This window comes from Mytilus galloprovincialis, chromosome 4 (assembly GCF_965363235.1).
Source record: "Mytilus galloprovincialis chromosome 4, xbMytGall1.hap1.1, whole genome shotgun sequence".
Lineage (NCBI taxonomy): Eukaryota > Metazoa > Mollusca > Bivalvia > Mytilida > Mytilidae > Mytilus > Mytilus galloprovincialis.
Window position 1 is genome coordinate 46,662,738 of NC_134841.1, and position 23,182 is coordinate 46,685,919.

A 23,182-nucleotide genomic window follows, 5' to 3' on the forward strand; every position below is an offset into this window, starting at 1 on the left:
TTTCGAATTCTAGGAACCAGTTTGTATCAGCCGTGGTTCTGAATATTTTTTTGTTTATTTGTATGTACTGAAACCATTGAATAATTTATACAGTTGATTAGTTAAAACTTGTTTGTTACTCAAAAGACGTTATTTCATAATTTAGGTAATACTTGGAATTTATTATAAAGTGAAATATCTAATCCCGAAAGACATATGTCGAAAGAGTTGATCTCTTCATACTAGCATTGAGAAAATCAAGTCTTAATTATTCAAAGCAAAAAAATCATAAAGGTACCGTTAGATATTTTTAACTTGTTTGTAGTGAATGGAATCTACACGGTCTTTACTGTCTTTTGATAATACATGTTTGTTCATAACAACACATGTGCACGAGCAAATCTAAGGGTAATTGGGAAAAAAATACAAAAAAATAGTCATGCGTTTATTAACTTTTTTTGCCGAACATTGATATTCAGTTTTCATGAAGAAAATGTCTTTTAATAATACACTTTTGTACAGAACACACGAACAAATCTATGGACAATGGCGAAAAATACGAAAAACTACAGTCATGCATTTTAACTTATTTGCCGAACATTAATATACAGTTTTATGGAGAAAATATATAGCTAACATGATTTCGTCATAGTTCTTTACAAGTATATATGCCGTATTCATCATTTTCCTGACCGAAGTGGACATACAATTATTAGTTGCTGATAATAAATGGCTATCTATAAAAAAAACTTCTACCATTTGATTGAAAATGTAGTATAGCGATTCAAAAAGTCAAAACTATCAATCGATTTGAAGGGAACATACAGCAGATGCAGTTATTCAAAACCTCGCAGAAGTTAAGCTTAAGAGAGGCGATCGATACCAAAGGGACTTACAAACTGAGACGTAGAAAATAAAGGGACAACGCCAGGGATAAAAAAGAAAAAGACCAAATCACAAACACAAACAACAGTTTTAAAAAAACATAAAAAACTGAAGACTTAGCAACACAAACCACACCAAAAATCTTCACTGAATATATCTTTTTCCGTGGGTGGTTTAGAATTATTGAAGAAAGACTGATATTTGTTAATAATAGAGATACAGATAAAAAGATAAAAAAATAAATATGTTGTGGAGTACCAACCAGAAGCCGCAAATATTTAGAGGATTTGGTTTTTAACTGAAGATAGTCATTTTATTTAAGCAAATTGTCGACTCTCTCATATACACGGATCGTTGAATGTTCAAGGCATGATTTAAGCTCAGATCTGGTTGTGATATAAAATTACTTGACATAGATAACTTGCTATCATGAATAAAGATAATTTCACTCTTATGGAATTTAATTAAGTATTACCTCTTACGACTACCACATTTGTTTGTTACTAAATCATTAGCTGGAACAACTTTTCTACGTTTTCTGAGTACTTGATTTTTTTAATGGTATATATATTGATTAATTCCTGTTGCATAAAATTGAGAATGGAAATGGGGAATGTGTCAAAGAGACAACAACCCGACCAAATAAAAATCAACAGCAGAAGGTCACCAACAGGTCTTCAATGTAGCGAGAAATTCCCGCATCCTAAACAAATATATACTAGTCCAGTGATAATGAACGCCATACTAATTTCCGAATTGTACACAAGAAACTAATATTAAAATAATACAAGACTAACAAAGGCCAGAGGCTCCTGACTTGGGAAAGGCGCAAAAATGCGGCGGGGTTAAACATGTTTGTGAGTTCTCAAACCTCCCTTATACCTCTAACCAATGTAGAAAAGTAAACGCATAACAATACGCACATTAAAATTCAGTTCAAGAGAAGTCCGAGTCTGATGTCAGAAGATGTAACCAAAGAAAATAGACAAAATGACAATAATACATAAATATCAACAGACTACTAGCAGTTAACTGACATTCCAGCTCCAGACTTCAATTAAACTGACTGAAAGATTATGATTTCATCATATGAACATCAGGCACAATCCTTCTGACTGAAAGATTATGATTTCATCATATGAACATCAGGCACAATCCTTCCCGTTAGGGGTTTAGCATCATACCATCATAACATATATGAGAAGAACATAACCCGTGTCATGCTAACAACTGTTTTTAGAACAAATGTTCAACGCCCAGCGACGAATATTTCACGCACAGAAGTCAGTAGTAAAATTAGTTAGAAGTTCAACTTGATACGTGTACATTTGTCATGATACTTATGAATAAACTTTAAAAAAATATATGACTAAACTTTGTAATTTGTTAAAACGTACAAGATACAAGATTTGAAGAAGTTTTCAATATATTTTTCTGTTTGTTTGCATTCAGTTATTCTATCAGTAATCATAGAAATGGATGTAGCATTAACAGATTTGCTTGACTAAAAATTAATTTAGCGTCTGTCCGATGTTCAGATTTATAACATATGTTACAATGAAATGAAGAAAATATCTTAATTGCTTATAATAGTTATCAAAAGGTACCAGGATTATAATTAAGTACGCCAGACGCGCGTTTCGTCTACATAACACTCTGTTAAATGTTTCGATGAATGATGATACTTTATAAACTATAACCTGTCGATCTTAAATGATCTTGAAGTTTGGTGTGCGAACACCAGCTGACATATGATTTACCCCTATAATGTTGGACTTTTCAATACCATGTTGAAAAAGGGTCAAGTGCTATATGGACAACTGATATAACTGTCGCATAATTGATTAAAAATTACTCCCCAACTTGGAACAAGTGTACCTGCTATTCAAAAAAGGAACACATTGTGAAACGGCGTATTAAATTGAAGCAATATCGGTTATTCTGAAGACAAATCCTTTCTTGATTTAAATCAATACGACTGAGAGAACAGCCTTTCGTGTAACTGTATATTAACTCCTTAAGATTTAACCTAATTTATATAATAATTGAGATATAAGTAATGCCAAAACGAATAAAGAGAACTACAATTATATTTTGAGCTTGCGTACCTGTTAATTTCAGGCTTTTCATGGGAATATAAGTGAATCTCCAAGTGTATAAAGTATACGCTATAAAAAATCTGATAAAAGAATGAGATGCTTAAAGATTATATGGTTAAGATTATGAGAAATTTTAATTTATTGTAATGGGAAAGTTTAATTTATTGTAATATAGGGTTTCAGAAAATGAGTGTAAAATCCATTAACATGTAATATGGTTCAGATTATAAGAAGGTATAAATTATTGTAATAAAGGGTTTTCAGAATTTATGGATTAATATTGGCAAGAATTTGTATAAACCGCAAAATCCTTCTCACTATACAAATCCTTAACACTGTGTATCTCTCAAATAAACCTATTGTAAAATACGTTCATGCTTCAAAAAATCTACTACAATATAAATTGCACTACAACATTAGAAAGTTAACATTATGCCAAAAGATTATTACATTTCGGTTAGGAGTTTTAGAGTAGATGGTGATAATTACAACGAGTAATATAATGAGCAGATACATGTCCTACAAAAGTAAACACAAAGACAACTTGAAGATAAAAATACAGATAAAGAACTAACGGTTTATGTTTTGTGGGTGGTGCCAACATAAACGATACGATAGTTTGTGCAGATTCACAAATTCTGACCATAATCCTGCAATTTGTATTATATCAAATGTACACAAAGGATTGTAGGTGTTGTTTCTCGAATTAAGCTCATCCTGCCTACTGAACAAATTCTGACCATTATCCTGCAATTTGTATTATATCAAATGTACACAAAGGATTGTAGGTGTTGTTTCTCGAATTCAAGCACATACTGCCTACTGTATAAATGTACATTGATAGATTTCAGTTATACCTTAGTATCAATATAGCTCCTGTAGTCGGTAAACTCCCAAACGTGATCCTTTACAATAAAGGTTGTGGTTATCCATGTGAAATTGTTTAACATATAATCCCTTATTCTAATGATTTTGTATTATCATTGTGGCATATATCAAACTCATTCCTTTTGAAATTTTAATAACTTTCTTAAACTATACTGGATTTCTACCAAACTTGGACAGAAGCTTGTTTGTGATCACAAGATAGTATCCAGAAGTATATTTTGTAAAAAAATAAATTCATTTTTTCCGTATTTTACTTTTAAATGGACTTAGTTTTTCTGTGGCGAAACATTACATTCACTCTGTGGTTAAAGTTTTTAAAATTTTAATAACTTTCTTAAACTATCCTGGGTTTGTACTAAACTTGGACATAAGCTTATTTATGTTTATAAGATAGTATCCAGAAGTAAATTTTGTAAAAAGATAACTCCATTTTTTCTGTATTTTTCTTTTAAATAGATTTAGATTTTCTTCCAGTTAACATTACATACAGTCTGCAGTTAAATTTTTCTTATTAGATTCATTAACTATCCTAGATATTTACCAAACTTGGACAGAAGGTTCTTACAATCATAAGATAGTATCAAGAGGAATATTTTTATTGATTTTTTCCTCATTGTTGTTGAGCCTGCGATTTACAGCAAAAGTAGGCGAGACACTGGGTTCCGCGGAACCCTTAGAATTTTTTTTATTAAGTTAACCCATTTTAATTCATATTTCATAGTGAGTCTTTCTATGTTGTGATGTCACACTGTTGTTCTGTTAAGGGTTAAGCTTGGTACCTATCAAAAAAATTAATTCCGCTGCATTTGTTATTCGCCTGTCCTCATTAGGTACCTGATGTTCAGTGGTTGTTGTTTGTTGACGTGGTTCATAAGTGTTTCTCGTTTTTTTCATTTAGATAAATTCGTTTGTGTTCCCGTTTGAATGGTTCACAATAGTTTGGGCCCTATATAGCTTGCCGTTCGGTGTGAGCAAAAACTCTGTGTTGAAAACCGAACTTTGACTTAAACATGTTATAATTGGTTACTTTTACAACTTGGGACTTGGATGAAGATTTGTCTAATATCACATCTTGTTATATCTATATATGAAGGATTGTAGATGTTCCTTCTCAAATATCAACACTTACATCCTCCTTATTATAAAAAAAGAAGATATGGTATTGATTGCCAATGAGACAACTCTCCACAAGAGACCAAATTGACACAGAAAATAACAACTAAAGGTCACCATACGGCCTTCAACTATGAGCACAAACCACAGCTTTATAATTTTCCTGGAAATATTTCATATTCATGTTTTTTTACATGTCTTGTATTCAGTAAAATACAAAATGTGTATGAAGGATTGTAGATGATCTATCTCAAATATGAACGCTTGCAGCCTACTGCATAAATGTTGATGGAAAGATTTGATCCTTACTAATGTACCTAAGATTTTCTATTTATGAGTTTGACTGTTCCTCTTGTATATTTCGTTCCTCTTTAATATATATCTTGCAGTTGGGAAAATACCAAATATGTATGAAGCATTGTAGATTTTCCCTCTCAAATATCAACACTTGCAGCCTACTGTATAAATGTTTGTGGAAAGATTTCATGTACCTATATATCCCTTGCAGTGAGTAAAATATCAAATGTGTATGAAGCATTGTAGATGTCCTCAAAGTTTGACACTTGCAGCCTACTGAATAAATTTTCATGGAGAATTTCAACACATACAGCCTACTCTATAAGTGTCTTTTGGATATATTTCACCCTGACTAAAGTAACTATGCATGTCTAACCACATCTTCCTATATCTACTAACAGTCGATAACATATAAAATGTGCATAAAAGATTGTAGATGTTCCCTCTGGAATAATCTGAATATTTTAGGAAACCACTGACTCTATTTTATGAGCTTCATATACAATTATTTCAAGATTTTCCAAGTCTCCCTATCATAAGACTGTTTACATTTTCTTATCATCATCATAGACACAATATTTATTTCTTGTCAATAAAGAGATGAGGAATTTCATTATATATACAGAAAAGCAATCATATAGGATTGTTGCTGGAAAATTGTCACATTGATACAAAGTAAAAGTTATAATAAAATTTTAGAACTTTTTATTTCATGAAAATCAAACCTAAATAACATAGAATGAAAGATCCACTAAACTCAATACATTGTACAATTCTAAATATTCAAATATATAAATGCATGAACAACGTATACACATTCTTAACTACACAATAAAACTGCTTTGATTTGATTTTAAACAGCCAGGAATCTGTTTACTTTCACCTTTTAGATAACATTTTATACATAGAACATAAAATGTATTCATGTAAATGAATTCTATGTTTGTTTCTTTAATGATAACCATTTTCCGAGTAGTAAAAAGTTCATCTTAAATGCATTTTAAATCATTGCACGTCTTCAATATATAAGAACACAGTTCAGTTGTCCTCCACATTGCAGATATTTTATCCAAGAACAAATTACAATATTAATTAATTATAACAAAAACACAGATCTAAGCACAGTAAAATAGTCTCCCCTGTTCTGTAAAGAATTCTTGTTCGTATTCTTTCTTAATTGTGTGGCCGGCACTAAATCTTGTTTAGCCTACAAAATAATATATGGTTCAGTTGAATATATAATTAGTCCAATACAATACAGAATTTCAATGCCTCAAACAGTTGTTATTTATTTTCCATCTAAGAATAAAGCGTGTTTCATCAGTGCAAAATCAGAACATAATCCCAAGATTGTATCAAATTGTAAAATTTGTAATGCAGAAATACAATTCATTTGTGAGACCAATCATTTAAATGAAAAGTTAAAATTATTTTTTTCTTTAGTAATGACTTTACACAGAACCATGACTCAAATGATTTACCTTTTTGTTTTATGAAATGACAATGTGAGAGAAAACAAGGCTTCATCATAACTATTTCTTTTTATCAAGTATTGGTAATAAGAATGTGTTGGTGAATATGTAAACTGTGATGATTAAAATATATAGTGTTGTGATAGACAAACATACCGAAGTGATAGACATACATAGTGTGGTGATAGGTAAACAAAGCATGGTGATAGGTAAACAAAGCATGGTGATAGACAATAGTGTGGTGATAGACAAACATACTGAAGTGATAGACAAACAAATTGTGGTGATAGACAAACATAGCGTGGTGACAGACAACACATAGTGTCGTGATAGACAATAGTGTGGTGATAGACAAAAATATTGTGGTGATAAATACACAGACTGTGGTGAATGACTTATGTAGTGTGGTGATTGATTATGTGTGGCGGTAGATATATTATATGTGGCCATAATTATACTATGTGTTGCAGTAGATACATAATATGTGGTGGTATATACATTATGTGTGTGCCAGCAGAAGTATCATGTAGACATAGTTACAAGTACAATAACACTGAAACAATATATTTTTAAGGTTTACTCATCTTGAATGATAGAATCTTTGACTGACAGTTAGTATACCATATTTGCTACTTTTATTGAAAAGATATCTGACATGATATTTACATAAAATATTGCACGATATGTTGGAGCAGTTATTCTTTAAAAAACATTTCTTTTAAATTATTTCATTTCAACCAGGATTGTTTAATTGCTTATTAACTCTTTACATACATATGTAAAGAGTAAAGTGTCGGTGTTGACATGAATATCAATTATTTGGTCAATTTTTATAAATTTCCTGTTTACAAAACTTTGAATTTTTCGAAAAACTAAGAATTTTCTTATCCCAGGCATAAATTACCTTAGTCGTATTTGGCAAAACTTTTGGAATATTGGATCCTCAATGCTCTTCAACTTTGTATTTGTTTGATTTTTAACTATTTTGATATGAGCGTCACTGATGAGTCTTATGTAGAAACGAAACTTGCGTCTGGCATACTAAATTATAATCCTGGTACCTTTGATAACTATGAGTAATACTTTTAATTTTAATGAAGATTACCTTTTCCTTTTTCTTCTATGTTCTATCTTTCAAAAATCTAGTTTCACTTTTCTGAAGAAAAAAAAATAATAACAATTGAGTAATTTTTAGTTTAAAATCTGAATAAACATAAACAGATTTCTGTACAGAAAGGTGGATTATTATCATGCTCATATCTACTTTTAAAATGATATAAATAGGGCTTTGAAAGGTATACCCAGTGGTGTGATAGAAATAATATATAAATTGAGGTGAAAATATACAGTGAGGTGATTGATTAATAAAGTATAAAAGGTGTTTAATATGTAGAAATATACATAGAGACTGTGGGGGGTAGATATAGAGAAGGGGTAATAGAAATAGAGAGTGTGTGGTGATTGATATATAAAGTGAGGTGATGGATAAATAAAATGAGGTGATAGGTGTTTATGATGTTGTCATAAACATAGAGACATTGGGGATAGATATTGAGAGTATGGGGATAGATATTGAGAGTGTGTGGTGATTGATATATAAAGTGAGGTGATGGATAAATAAAATGAGGTGATAGGTGTTTATGATGTGGTCATAAACATAGAGACAATGGGGATAGATATTGAGAGTATGGCGATAGATATAGAGAGTGTGTGGTGATTGATATATAAAATCAGATGATGGATAAATAAAGTAAAGTGATTGGTGTTTGTTATTTGGTCATGAACATAGAGACTATGGGGATAGATATTGAGAGTTTGGGGATAAATATAGAGAGTGTGTGGTGATTGATATATAAAGTGAGGTGATGGATAAATAAAATGAGGTGATAGGTGTTTATTGTGAGGTCATAAACATAGAGACTGTGGGGTGATTGATATATAAAATTAGATGATGGATAAATAAAGTAAAGTGATTGGTGTTTGTTATTTGTTATTTGGTCATAAACATAGAGACTATGGGGGTAGATATTGAGAGTTTGGGGATAGATATAGAGAGTGTGTGGTGATTCATGTATAAAGTGAGGTGATTGATTAAAAAAAGTAAGGTGGTAGGTGTTTATGATGTGGTCATAAACATAGAGACTGTGGGAATACATATCGAGAGTATGGGGATATATATAGTAAGTGTGTGGTGATAAATATATAAAGGGAGGTGATGGATAAATAAAGTAAGGTGATAGGTGTTGATAATGTGGTCAAAAACATAGAGACTGTGGGTATAGATATTGACAGTGTGGTCAGTGACACAGAGATTATGGGGATATATATGTTAGACTCAGATCGACGTCCAGCCTCTAATCGACGTCCGTTTCTCAAATCGACGTCCGTTCCTCAAATCGACGTCCTTTTCTCAATCGACGTCCAAATCTGACGTCACATTGTCAAATCGACGTCCAATATTTTGATACTCTTATCTACGTCCAATGTGACGGCATTTATTACCAAAGCTTTGCGCATTGTTGAAGGCCGAACGGTGACTTATAGTTGTTAAATTCTGTCATTTTGGTCTTTTGTGGAGTGTTGTATCATTGGCAATCACATAAGATCTTCTTTTTTACGAAAGCGCAAGATAATTGGCATTATGTTTTTATGTTGTGCTTTTACACCACTGTTCAAGGTTAAGTGCTCACACACATGTTTAACCCCAGACATAATCTGTATGGACCTGCAGTACATTGGTTTTCGATGGTTTATGTCTGTCATATTTGTTTTTCGGAATTGTCTTTTATAAATAAGACCGTTAATTTTCTTATTTCAATTGTTAACATTATTTATGTCGTGGCTTTTTATAGCCTTTGCGGTATGGGTTTTTGTTATTGTTGAAAGTGGTATGGTTTATAATTGCTTACATACATTTTATTTGAACTCTGGTGTATAGTTGTCCCTTTGCAATTCATACCAATCTCTGAAATTTAAAAATTGATATCATAACCTGTTAACATACTTAGTATTAGTATGTAATAATTTTTTTTAAAGCACACATTTCTTATTTATTCCGTATTTTACTTATAACTGGACTTTTTCTGCTAGATCTTATTTGTCTCACATAATATGTTTAAAGGTCTAACTGCTTCAACTGCTACCAGATCAGTTCAGTTTTGTAGTATGTGTCCAAAACGGACGTTGATTAGAGAAGCTCAAAATCGGACGTCGATCAGAGAATGCCAACAAATGGACGTCGATTAGACAGGCATAAAATTGGCCGTCGATTTGGAATGTTATTTTATTGTGACGTCACATTTGGACATCGATTTGAGAACGGACGTCGATTAGAGACCGGACGTCGATCTGAGTCTTACATATATAAAGAGTGTGTTGATTGATATATAAAGTGAGGTTATTGATAAATAAAGTGTGGTGATAGGTGTTTATTATATGAAGATATACAGAGACACTTTTGGGGTACACAAAAAAGAGTGGGGGATAGATATAGAGAATGTGTGAGTGGTGATTGATACATATAGTGAGGTGATTGATAAATAAAGTAAGATGATAGTTGTTTATTTTGTGGAAATATACATAGAGACTTTTAGGGCCAATATAGAGAGTTGTGGATATATATAGAGTGTGGTGATTGATACATAAAGTGAGGTGATTGATAAATAAAGTTAGGTGATAGGTGTTTATTATGTGGAGTTATACAGAGAGACTTTTGGGGTATACAAAAAAGAGTGGGGGATAGATATAGAAAGTGTGTGAGTGGTGATTGATACATATAGTGAGGTGATTGATAAATAAAGTAAGATGATAGGTGTTTATTTTGTGGAGATATACAGAGAGACTTTTGGGGCGGATACAGAGAGTTAGGGATATATATAGAGAGTGTGGTGATTAATATATGAAGTGAGGTGATTGATAAATAAAGTAAGGGGGTAGCGTTTGTATTATCCCGAGATATACATAGAGAATATTATGATACTATTATGATATATACATAATGACTGTTGGCATTGGTATGGAGAGTGTAGTGATAGACAATCATAGTATGGGGATAGCTATTAAGACTGTAGTGATAGATAATCATAGAATGGGGATAGCTATTGAGACTAGTGATAGATAATCATTGTATGGGGATAGCTATTGAGACTGTAGTGATAGATAATCATAGTATGGGGGTCCCTATTGAGACTGTTGTGATATATATGAAGAATGTGGTGCTAAATACAGCGACTGTAGCAATGGAAGAATATATATTTTATAAAGCACCACACTGTATATATCTTTTTTCGAGTATTATTTTCTAAAAATACTTTACCATCACTATTTCTGAGTGCTGCTTGGTTGTAAATCATTTAACTATTCTTGTTATTTCACTTAAAATTAGATGAACCATTTCCTTTTTTCCATTTTCACCAATGACCTCTAAATCCCTGCAAAATGTTGTTTGGTATTTCTGCAAGAAGAACACAAATATAAATAATGAATTTGATAATTGCTACATAACAAGTATACAAGCTTATACAAACATATCTCAGTGGACATTGCATATCTGCATATCTCCTTCCACTGCAAATTATACAATGACCAGTACATTTCTCTGACTTAGAGAAAATACAACAAGTTATAGTATACAGTCTTGTGAAAAATAGATAAATAATGATGATAGATATAATCATTGTGTTACTATAAATATGATATGATGGTGATAAATATATATAGATAGGTGATAAGTGTGGACTTAGTTATAGTGGGGTTATGTGTATATACAGTGAGGAAAAGGGTCCACAGAATAGTATTAAGATATATACAGTGTGATGATATATAAACAAAAGGATGATATATATATATATATATATATATATATATATATAAACGAGTCTAAATTGAAAACTACGTTCAAACCTATGATTGCGTTTGATAAAAACCGCAATTTTTATACGTGTGCATGTCAAACAAATTTCGTTGTAGAAGGGTCTAAAAACAGCACAAACAACATTTTCCAAAGACCAACAAAGTGAAAAAGTATTTTTAAACAAAACGCATTTGACTAACAGGTCGAACAACTGATGTTCTTTAACCCTGCTGATATATATATAAGTACGTCTGAGTCAGTGACAACTTTCCAACAGATTAATCCATCGGATCGCCATCAATGATGGTGATACATGGCTGTGTACATAATGTATATACAACTCATCTAAACATCAATCCAACAATGTTAGATCTGTAAAATATATATATATACTATGTGGTGACATATATATCAATGGTGTTGTGATTGATTTAAACAGTGCAGTTAGTTAAAAGATACATACATGACATATGTGGAGGGGATACATATATAAAATATGGTGAAAAAATATCAACAGTGAGGTCAATAAAATATTTTCAGGGATATCATATATATATAAAATGAGGAAATAGATATATAAATTTAATAGAAAGATATATAAAGTGAGATGATAGATATACAAATTGTGGTAACAGATACACAGTGTGGTGATATATGTATAAAATGTAGTGATAGATGTACAGTGTATTGATAGATATATTAAATAAGATGATAGATATATAAACTGAGATGGTGTATCAATTAAATGAGGTCTTTCTTATATAGAATGAAGTGATAGATATACAAAGTGTGGTGACATATATACAGTGTGGTGATAGATATATAAAGTGTTGTCACATATGATCAGGTAGGTGATAGATGTATAAAGTGTGATGATAGATATATATAGTTTGATGATAGATATATAAAGTGTGGTGATAGATACATAAGTTGTTTTGACATATGATGAGTTAGGTGAAAGTTGTATATAGTGTGGTGATAAATATATACAGTGTGATGATAGATATATTAAGTAAGGTGATTAATGACAGAGTGATTATTATACAGTGTGATAATTGATGACACAGAGTGGTAATATATATATACAGTGAAGTGATTGATGATACAGAGTGTTGAAAGGTAATACACAGTGGTGATACATATAAAGGGTAGGGTGATTGATGATACAGAGTGGTGAAAGATATATACACTATGAGGATTGATGAAACAGAGTGGTGATAGATACATACAGAGAGGTGATAGCTATATACAGTGTGGTAATTGGTGATACAGAGTGGGGATAGATGTCTAGTGTGGTAATAGAGATAAACAATATGGTGACTGATGATACAGAGTGGTGAAAGATATATACACTGTGACGATTGATGATACAGAGTGGTGATAGATACATACAGAGAGTTGATAGCTATATACAGTGTGGTAATTGGTGATACAGAGTGGGGATAGATGTCTAGTATGGTGATAGAGATAAACAATATGGTGACTGATGATACAGAGTGGTGAAAGATATATGCACTATGAGGATTGATGATACAGAGTGGTGATAGATACATACAGAGAGTTGATAGCTATATACAGTGTGGTAATTGGTGATACAGAGTGGGGATAGATGTCTAGTGTGGTGATAGAGATAAACAATATGGTGACTGATGATACAGAGTGGTGAAAGATATATACAGAGAGGTGATAGCTATATACAGTGTGGTAATTGGTGATACAGAGTGGGGATAGATGTCTAGTATGGTGATAGAGATAAACAATATAGTGACTGATGATACAGAGTGGTGAAAAATATATTCAGTTTGGTGATTGATGATACAGAGTGGTGATAGATATATACAGTAAGGTTATTAATTATACAGAGTGGTGATAGATATGTAGAGTGTGGTCATAGATATCTATTTCTCAATTTGGTGTCCTACAGATACAGTCCTACATATATCGCTAGGCTGTATACTATCCAGATATCAGTCATGTGATGGCTTTAATATGTTCTGTTTGTTTTTCAAATATCTCTATATAGCAATAAGAATCCCACCCATTTTCTGAAAAGATACACACACAAACACCAGTCTTTTCTACGATGACAATAATAGTTTTCAAAATTGAAATGTGTATGATTGTGCAACAAAATCAACCATGTTGAAAAACAAATAGTTACAATGATAGGTGCCGAACTGAATCATTTTTAGTTTTCAGCAAACATACACAGATTGCTGCAAATATAAATCAATCGTTAGTATGCTTATATCCACTTTCAAATTGGTATAAACATGGTTTTAACAGATACCCATAGAGTTGTGATAGCCTTATACAGTAAGAGAATATACCAAACATATTAAGTATGGGGATAGAAAAAAATAAATTGAATTGAGGTGATATGTATATAGAAGGTGGTGATAGATAAATGAAGTGAAGATATCATGTTAGGTGATAAATATATAGACTGTGGTGATGGCTATATCATACGAGGTGATGGATATATAAATTGAGGTGATGGATATATAAATTGAGGTGATAAATAAAAAAAGTGAGGTGATAGATAAAGAAAGTGAGATGATAGATAAAGAATGTGAGGTGATAGATAAAGAAAGTAAGATTATAGATATGTAAAGTGTAGAAACAGATGTACAAAGAGAGGTGATGGATATATAAGTGTGGTGATAGATATAGAAATGTGGTGATAGATACATAAAGTGGTGATAAGATATATAAAGTGTACTTACAAATGTCTAAAGTGAGGTGATTGATATATTAGGTGTGGTGATCGATATAGAAAGTGAGGTGATTGATATATTAGATGTGGAGGTAGATATATAAAGTGTGGTGATAGATATAGATATAGTGAGGTGATTGATATATAAAGTTTGGTGATATATATGTTAAGTATGGTGACAGATATATAAAGTGTGGTGATATATATATAAAGTCTAGTGACAGATATATAGAGTGTAGTGATATATATATATAAAGTGTTGGGATAGATATATAAAGTCTGGTGACAGATATATAGAGTGTAGTGATAGATATATAAAGTGAGGTGATAGATATATATTGTGAAGTGATTGATATATAAAGTGTGATGATGTATATGTTAAGTGTGGTGACAGATAAGGTCTGGTGGATAAAAATAAAGTGTGGTGACAGATATATAGAGTGTTGTTACAGATATATAAAGTGAGTAGATAGATAGATATAGATATAGTGAGGTGAGTGATATATAAAGTGTGATCATGGATATGTTAAGTGTGATCATGGATATGTTAAGTGTAGTGACAGATATATAAAGTATGGAGACAGATATATGTAGTGTGGTGATAGATTTATAAAGTCATAAATAATGGAGTAAAATATATATCAAGTGAGGTGATAGATATATATGTAGTGAGGTGGTGGATATATAAAGTGTTTAGACAGAGTCTGGTGACAGATATATAAAGTGTGGTGACAGAGTATAGTGACTGATATATAAAGTGTGGTGACAGAGTCTGATGACAGATATATAAGGTGTGGTGATTGATTTATGAAGTCTGGTGACAGATATATAAAGTGTGGTCATATATATATATATATATATATATATATATATATATATAAGGTGTGGTGATGTGTATAAGGTGTGGTGATGTATATATAATGTGTGGTGACAGATGTTAAAAGCGTGGTGAAAGATTTATGAAGTGTGGTGGCAGATATATAAAGTGTGGTGACATATATATAAAATATTGTGACACATATATAAAGTTTGGTGAGATATATAAAGTGTGGTAACAGATAAATAAAGTGTGGTGATGAATATATAAAGTGTGGTAACAGATAAATAAAGTGTGGTGATAGATATATAAAGTCTTGTGACAGGTATATAAGGTTTGATGACAGATACATAAAGTGTTGTGATAGATTTTTAAAGCGTGGTGACAGATATGTAAAGTGTGGGTATAGATATATAAAGTCTGGTGACAGATATATAAAGTCTGGTGACAGATATAAAGTGTAATGATAGATATATAAAGTGAGGTGATAAATATATATTGTGAGGTGATTGATATATGAAGGGTGATGATGGATATGTTAAGTGTGGTGACAGATATATAAAGTGTGGTGATAGATATATAAATTCTGGTGACAGATATATAGAGTGTTGTGACAGATATATAAAGTGTGGTGACAGATATATAAAGTGTTGTGATATATATATAAAGTGTGGTGACAGATATATAAAGTGGGGTGATAGATACATAGTGACATTATGGATATATAAAGTGTGGTGATGGATATGTTAAGTATAATGACAGATATATAAAGTGTGGTGACAGATATATAAAGTGTGGTGACAGATATATAAAGTATGGTGATAGATATATAAAGTGTGGTGATAGATATATAAAGTCTTGTGACAGATATATAAAGTGTGGTGAAATATATATAAAGTGTGTTGATTGATATATAAAGTGTAAATATAGATATATAAAGTGAGGTGATAGATATATATAGTGAGGTGATTGATATATAAAGTGTGGTGATGGATATGTTAAGTGTTGTGACAGATATATAAGGTGTGGTGACAGATATATAAAGTGGGGTGATAGATATATAGTGACATTATGAATATATAAAGTGTGGTGATGGATATGTTAAGTATAATGACAGATATATAAAGTTTGGTGACAGATATATAAAGTGTGGTGACAGATATATAAAGTATGGTGATAGATATATAAAGTGTGGTGACAGATATATAAAGTATGGTGATAGATTTATAAAGTGTGCTGATTGATATAGAAAGTGTGCTGATTGATATAAAGTGGTGATAGATATAAAAAGTGTGGTGATGGATATGTCAAGTGTAATGACAGATATAAAAAGTGTGGTGATAGATATACAAAGAGTGGTGACAGATATATAAAGTGTGGTGACAGAAATATAAAGTGTGGTGACAGATATAGAAAGTTCAGTGGCAGATATATAAAGTGTGGTGACAGAATATAAAGTGTGGTGACAGATATATAAAGTGTGGTGATGGATATGTCAAGTGTAATGACAGATATATAAAGTGTGGTGATAGATATACAAAGTGTGGTGACAGATATATAAAGTGTGGTGACAGAGTCTGGTGACAGATATATATAAAGTGTGGTGACAGATATGTAAAGTGTGGTGATAGACAAAATGATAGATATATAAAGTGTGTTGATTGATATATAAAGTGTAATTATAGATATATAAAGTGAGGTGATAGATATATATAGTGAGGTGATTGATATATAAAGTGTGGTGATGGATATGTTAAGTGTGGTGACAGATCTATAAGGTGTGGTGACAGATATAAAAAGTGGGGTGATAGATATATAAAGACATTATGGATATATATAAAGTGTGGTGTTGGATATGTTAAGTATAATGACAGATATATGAAGTGTGGTGACAGATATATAAAGTGTGGTGACAGATATATAAAGTATGGTGATAGATATATAAAGTGTAATGAGAGATATATAAAGTGTGCTGATTGATATATGAAGTGTGGTGACAGATATATAAAGTATGGTGATAGATATATATAGTGTGGTGATAGATATATAAAGTCATGTGACAGATATTTAAAGTGGTGATAGAGATATAAAGTGTGGTGATGGATATGTCAAGTGTAATGACAGATATATAAAGTGTGGTGATAGATATACAAAGAGTGGTGACAGATATATAAAGTGTGGTGACAGAAATATAAAGTTTGGTGACAGATATATAAAGTGTGGTGACAGATATAGAAAGTTCAGTGACAGATATATAAAGTGAGGTGGCAGATATATAAAGTGTGGTGACAGAATATAAAGTGTGGTGACAGATATATAAAGTAGTGATAGACATATAAAGTGTGGAAATGGATTTGTCAAGTGTAATGACAGATATATAAAGTGTGGTGATAGATATACAAAGTGTGGTGACAGATATATAAAGTGTGGTGACAGAGTCTGGTGACAGATATATATTACGTGTGGTGACAGATATATAAAGTCTGGTGACAGATATATAAAGTGTGGTGACAGATATATAAAGTCTGGTGACAGATGTATAAAGTGTGGTGACAGATATAGAAAGTTTAGTGACAGATATAGAAAGTGTGGTGGCAGATATATAAAGTGTGGTGACAGAATATAAAGTGTGGTGACAGATATATATTAAGTGTGGTGACAGATATATAAAGTGTTGTGACAGAGTCTGGTGACATATATATATAAAGTGTGGTGACAGATATATAAAGTCTGGTGACAGGTATATAAAGTGTGGTGACGGATATATAAAATGTGCATGTGGTGACAGATATAAAAGGTGTGGTGACAGATATATAAAGTGTGGTGACAGATATATAAAGTCTGGTGACATATATATATAAAGTGTGGGGACAGATATATAAAGTATGGTGACATATATATAAAGTCTGGTGAAATATATGATAGAGCGTATATAACATGGCAAAATCCGTATCACATGCCGCATCACCCTCGACCAATATCATAAAGTGACAGAAGAGATAAATCAAGGTCCTAGATATATAGCAATTATCTATCATATTGAATACACCTTAATTATTGGTAACCCCGGTTGACCCGACTGCATAGAACTTTTGACGAATACAACAATCATTTTTCCTTTGTGGCTTCAGATATTTTTTTTTACTTCAAAATTTTACTACAACCTGTGTGATATCCAGTAATGGCGGACAAATAGTGATAAGGTGCAGTGGCGGATCCAGGGCAGAGTTCAGGGGGGTTGGACCCCCCCTTTTTTAACGATCAATACATTGGAATGGTGACTTATAGTTGGACCCCCCCTTTTTCAAATGGCTGGATTCGCCCCTGATAAGGTGTATGAAAAATTACCATCAACATCAAACCACTCTCGTTTTACAAGATTTGTTACATTTTCACCAGTTTCAAGTTTCATGTCCTATTAACACAAATCTATCTCCACATAGAAGATTTTTTTTCAAAAAGTGAAAGTAGAAATTAACGGATCCGCCCAGTTCCGGTCGCGCATGCGCACAAATACGAGGTTACAGTCCGGGTTACAATATCTATAACCTTGTATATTATATACCTCGTTATTTAAAATGTAAATCGATAATTGTGTAAAAAAACAATCGAAGAACACAGAATTTGCACCCACTCTGTTGAAAATGTAATATTTTTATTTTATTTTATTTTGAAATTTTATTTTATTTTGAAAATAATGTAGCCTGCAACAGTTATGAGTTCTGAAAAATAAAAAATAAATCTTAAGTAATGTAACTTGTTGAAATTAATTTCTAAGAGTATATATAATAATATATTTTGTGCAATGTTTTTGTCTCCTAAGCCAAATAGATATGGCTGGGTTTTTATTGTTAGCTCACCTGGCCCGAAGGGCCAAGTGAGCTTATGCCATCACTTGGCGTCCATCGTCGTCTGTCGGCTGTCATTGTCGTTGTCTGTCGTCGTAAACTATTTCAAGAATCTTCTCTGAAACTACTAGGCCAAATACTTCCAAACTTTAACTGAATGTTCCTTAAGGTATCTAGTTTATAAATTGTATCCGAAGTTTTGATCTATCAACAAACATGGTCGCCATTGCTAAAAATAGAACATAGGGGTCAAATGCAGTTTTTGGCTTATATCTCAAAAACGAAAGCATTAAGAGCAAATCTGACTGAGGTAAAAATGTTCATTAGGTCAAGATCTATCAGCCCTGAAATTTTCAGATGAATCAAACAACCCAATGTTGGGTTGCTGCCACTTAATTGGTAATTTTAAGGAAATTTTGCAGTTTTTGGTCATTATCTTGAATATTATTATAGATAAAGATAAACTGTAAACAGCAAAAATGATCAGCAACGTAAGATCTACAAATAAGTTAATATGACCAAAATTGTCAATTGATCCCTTAAGGGGTTATTGTCCTTTAATGACAATTTTTCACAATTTGTTCATCATATTTGCTAACTTTAAAAAAATCTTCTCCTCTAAAACTACTCAACCAAATTCAACCAAACTTCAACTGAAAGATCAGTAGGGTGTATAAAATAAAGTTTGTGTTTTATTTTCTATTTCATCAAAAAACATGGCCGTCATGGCTAAAAATAGAACACAGGGTAAAATGCAGTTTTTGGCTTATATCTCAAAAACTCCAGCATTTAGAGCAAATAAGACAAGAAGTTAAAGTATTTATTAGGTCAAGGTCTACCTGTCCTGAAATTTTCAGCCGAATTGGGTAACTGGTTTTTCAGGTATAATGCCCCTGAATTGATGATTTTAAAGAAATTTTGCAGTTTTTGGTTATTATCTTGACTATTATTATAGATACAGATAAACTGTTAAAAGCAAAAATGTTAAGCAAAGTAAGATCTACAAATAAGTCAATTTGACCAAAATTGTCAATTGATCCCTTAAGGAGTTATTGCCCTTTAAAGACTTTTTTCACAATTTATTCATCTGACATGTTGACTTACTTTAAAAAATCTTCTCCTTTGAAACTGCTGTATCAATCTCAGCCAAACTTAGGCTAAATGAGTTTCAGAGAATCTAGTATAAATTTTATATTTTATTTCCTTGTATGTCAAGAAACATAGCTCCTATGGCTAAAATAGAACATTTTTGCTTTTGAAGAAAATAGGATGATTCAAAGAACATTTAAATAAATTGAAAAGCCAAAATAATCATTGATGAGAGATTTAACCAAAAAAATTAAGGTGAGCGATTCAGGCTCTTGAGAGCCTCTTGTTCTATTGACAAGCACTTGTTTCTGTCAATGTGCGGCTTACTTTCCACATGGTGACACCTGTACCAAAAATTAACCAAAAAAAACAATGATTGTGTGGATAGTAAACAGTACTTCTATTAGGTTCTATTAGGTTTAATTTTATTGTATATTATGTATGCCAAGCAACAGGTTTGGAACAAACCCTCCAAATGGTGATTATAATACCTGTATAGAGGAATAATCCTTCTATAGAGAGATAAAATTATCCCTCTATAGGGGGGTATTTTTGTTTAGACTGGATTCAGTTTGTTGCTTATCAGAATAAATATACAATCTATTGTTCACCATGATTGAAAGATGTGATGATCAGGTAAATTCCACTCACTTATGCCTCACTGAACAGAATTTCTATTGTTAGATTTAACATGAAATTTAAAGGTCAACTATTCCTTTTGTTGTTGATGATAGGTATACAATAGATTGCAAGTTTTGTCACTTCAACAGAAAATTGGTCACCTTAATTTTTAGTAAAGAGCATATGTTGCCACATATAATGCTAGAGATAATGGTCAATATAACTAGAAAATGCCATTCTGCCCTAATTTGCTTTTAATGTTTAAACCCAGCGTAAACCAAAAAAAACCTCTATAAAGGGATAATTTTTAATTTTATCCCTTTAGGTGTAATACCACCATTGATTTTCCCCTATTAGTCTTTGTTAAATTTGCACTTTTCAAAAAATTGTGCAGAATTTATCTTTTTTTCAAATAAAGAAATACTTGGCATGAGTAAAGTTTCATCCTGTCCAGTTCTATAGAAAAATTTTCACATAACATTTCATTGCATATAAGAAAGTAACCATCATTGGAAGTTAACCAATCAAATTTCTCCCCTTATTCTATCTGTGTACAAGGTTTAGTCACCATGTAACCTCAAGATTACAAAAATTTCTATTTATAAATCACAAATAAAAAATAACGGTGTTTTGAAATACCCAAGACATATGTTTATGACACAGAAATAGTTTTACTGAAATAAAATGTAGGATTAATTACCTACAACGGTCAAATTCAAGGGAATATTTTTTTCGACCTACTTTCGTATACAACCGGATGTGACGTACCATGATTTGGTGGTATAACACCTAAAACGAAGGATTATCCCTCTATACATGTATAATCACCATACAGGGGGGGGGGTTCATGTTCCCAACCTGAGCAATATGTGACACTATTATAAAAATAGATTGGGGGCATCATGGGGCGGGTCCAGAAATATTCATAAGTGGGGGCCCACTGGCTGCCTAAGAGGGAGCCCGATCTCTTAACGCTTCAGTGAATCCCTATATAAGCAACCAAATTTTTTTCTTAAAAGGGGTTGCCCTGGCCCCTTGTCCCCCTAAATCCGCCTCTGGGCATTAAGTTTTACCTGTGTCTTTCTGTACGTATGTAAGTCTGTCTGTACATCCCAAATTTGGTTTCTGTTCTTTAACTTTAAATTACTATACAAAATGGCATGAAACTTGTACACAGATGGTCTGATTAATCATTTTAAAGTTTAAATTGAAAAAACAAAACAAAAGTGGGGAGGACAGGATCTGCCACTGCATAAAATTTTCTAAAAGGGTGTTTTTTTTGTTTTGTTTAAAGTCAATAAAGATGTAGACATTCTCAATTTCATTTTGATGATCAAACTTTCTATCACCTTAAATATATGCAGAAGATTTTTTTTTTTTAGAAAATGCATGAATCAAACAAAAGTTTTCCTATTTTTTTAAAAATTAAATGCATGTTGATAAATTTGAATGCAAATATATTTGCTGCAACTCATTTAAAACCTTCTTCTCTAATGAGAAAGGTAAATATGCTAGATATTTTAACTGGAGGTTTGATGAGATTATAATGAAACTGCCTTGATAATATTTATGTACATTTCAGCAACACAGTTCGATCATCAACAAGTTGTAGGTATTCCTTTGGGCACTTACATGTATTGCGCCCCTTTTATAGCAGACTTGATTTTCTACTGTTATCAATCACAGTTCATGACTTAAAACTTGATTAAATTGCATTTTATTGATAAATTCAACAAAATTTTCCATTATCTTGATGATATTTTTATGTTAAATAATCAAGAATTTTCTCACTATACTGTGGAAATTTACCTAAACAAACTTACTTTAAATAAACCAAATTTAAACAGTAACAATTTTGGTCCTTTCCTAGATTTTTCAATCCTTATTTTTAATTTTACCTTTTTGGATGTGATGGCACAATCTTACAGTGTTTATATGTCACTACTTGTTCGCTTAATGCTCGTGTTTGTAGTGATGTTTTTATACCCCCGCTTTAAAAAAGGGGGGTATACTGTTTTACCTCTGTCTGTCCGTCAGTCCGTCCATCAGTCCGTCCGTCAGTCAGTCCGTCCCATGAAACTTTCGTCACATTTTTCTCAGGAACTACACATCCACCCTTTCTGTAATTTGGTATCAACATTTATATATGTCAGCCATACCGTGTGATGCGTTTTCAGATTCATCACTTGACAACTTCCTGTTTACCGAACACTTGTCTGATTTTACACATGATAGCCAAGTTGAAAATTTTCGTCACATTTTTCTCAGGAACTACAATACAAGGATTTCTGAAATTTGGTTTCAGGATTTATATAAGTCAGCTATACCGTGTGATGCGTTTTCAGATTCATCACTCAACAACTTCCTGTTTACCGAACACTTGTATGAATTTACACATGATAGCCAAGTTGAAAATTTTCGTCACATTTTTCTCAGGAACTACAATACAAGGATTTCTGAAATTTGGTTTCAGGATTTATATAAGTCAGCTATACCGTGTGATGCG

General features: G+C 31.9%; 1 protein-coding gene and 1 long non-coding RNA gene across 3 annotated transcripts in view; both read right to left on the minus strand.

The window, feature by feature from the left end:
- Window positions 1–23,182, minus strand: part of LOC143072279 (vacuolar protein sorting-associated protein 33B-like) — a 164,169-nt gene that overhangs the window by 68,712 nt on the left and 72,275 nt on the right. The gene's annotated exons all lie outside the window — the stretch shown is intronic.
- LOC143072276 (uncharacterized) lies at window positions 5,950–18,616 on the minus strand. 2 transcript variants are annotated; one of them, XR_012977101.1, is made up of 4 exons: window positions 18,467–18,616; window positions 11,049–11,186; window positions 7,839–7,889; window positions 5,950–6,468 (listed from the first exon to the last, which is right to left on the minus strand). It is a non-coding gene; the product is annotated as an uncharacterized LOC143072276 (long non-coding RNA). The 2 variants fall into 2 exon arrangements; XR_012977100.1 differs by lacking the exon at window positions 5,950–6,468 and adding an exon at window positions 6,602–7,286.